This window comes from Callospermophilus lateralis, unplaced genomic scaffold (genome assembly GCF_048772815.1).
Source record: "Callospermophilus lateralis isolate mCalLat2 unplaced genomic scaffold, mCalLat2.hap1 Scaffold_1058, whole genome shotgun sequence".
Classification (NCBI taxonomy): domain Eukaryota; kingdom Metazoa; phylum Chordata; class Mammalia; order Rodentia; family Sciuridae; genus Callospermophilus; species Callospermophilus lateralis.
The window spans coordinates 113579-115406 of NW_027510789.1; positions in this window are offsets into that span (position 1 = coordinate 113579).

Sequence of the window (1828 nt, forward strand, 5' to 3'; positions counted from 1 at the left end):
ACATTCACTGTCTACCGGAAACCCTATTGCTAAACAACATTTGGTCCAAATCCTATACTCACTCTTCTTTCTAAACCTACTGAGAATCTTCTGAATCCTACGGACTATCCCTTTTGACTGGAAGTTCTCTTCTACATTAAATCATCCACGGTAGAAGGACCTAAGCCATTGTATATCGATTTACCTGACACATCAGTGCAGAACATAATTCAAAGCTACGTATCCCAATCAAGGGCCCAATGCCCTTTTGGGCTTCATATCTTAGCTAGATTTCTGTTTTCATACTTATATTTCACCTATATATTCTTGTAAATATCGCAGTTTCCCAATACCATTATTCATCGCGCAGAAAGATTCCTAATCCAAATCGAACCTGTTAGTTAACCTAACCATACACTGTTCAGTCAATTTAACTTCACAAAAGAGCAGCGATAGAGTTGGTCTTACAATACAGGAATATAGGGGATCTTCCACATGCTGAGAAACTCAAAGGTCCATGCACAAATGATTCCTGGAGAAGTTGTAAGCAGCTATGGAGGAAATAAGAGACCAAAACTCATCCTCCATGGCAAACAACCTGGTCAGGATGAAGGGTTGTGTCTGAATCAGCTTCACTCTTCTTAATGTAGAGAAGATGGACAAAACAAGGCCTGTGTGGAGAGCTGTTCCAAGTTGCCAATGGTTGATATACCAATCTAACTTGTGAAAGTGTCACAGGAAGTAGGGGCAGCCTCCATCTCATGGGACCCTTGAAAGCAATTGTTAGGACAAAGTGGTTGCCACGGCGGTAACCTCATTCAGTTCCTGAATGAAGTGACCTACCTCTCTTCCTTGATGACGGATTTCTCTGAACTTGGGATCCAGGAAGCCAGGCACCCAGAGTCAGTCCCAGTTTCTTTCCCAGTGGGCTCAGTTGTTTGGAATAACCAAGGACAGAGTAAGTCTTCCTTGGTACCTACTGATGTGAGGATTGCCAAATGCCAGGAGAGCTCTGAAAAGGGGAATTTCCTGAGAAAGCAGGTAGTGGCTCACCACTGGCTCCTGAAAACTTCACAGTGTTGGCCAAGGAGACCAGATCTGAGAAGGACAGGCCATTTCAAGGAAACATAGTATGGCCCATCAGTCAGAGTACATTCCAATTAGTCACAGACCTACTTGAATAAAGGAGGTGTCGTTGTGGGTGTGGTTGTGATTTTGTGGTTTAGTCTCATGTTCTGAGAATAGGTAAGAAAGGCGGTTTGTTTGTTTTGGAGTGGACTGTTTATAGTAAGTCATTTGACAAGGCGATTGTTTGTATGCCTGTGTATCCCACTGTGTCCATGGTTGTAGACATTATAAAAGATAATGCATCAATGGATGTGTCCTGTCTAGTAGAAAGCTTGCCAACATTCATCCTGCCCAATTTATGAGTGGACTGCAGGTTGCTTTAGGGACGGGCAACACCTACTATCTTCCGGAGTTCCTGTTTTCTTCCTGAATTCTGGCCACTCTTCAGAGTAGGCTCATGGTTTTCTGTCCAAGATATGTACCACCTCCAAGCTCTGTGACATTGCCATATAATGGATAGCTGAAGGGAATAGCAAGCATCTCAGAAAACTCAGATATCAGTGTGACAAAGAAAGTCTCAGTAGAGAAACCCTGCTCTGGGCCTTTTGCTTACCTATTTTTCTGTTGCTCTGAGTGTCAGGAAGGTATTTGCCTCAGGCCACACCTTTGTGAACCCTGAAGAAAACAGTTTTCAAATGGAAATAAATGGGCATCACCTGTGGCTCTTTGCTTAATTGCTTTGGAAAAGGATGTGTCTGAATCAGCCTCTTGGCCCTGTGTG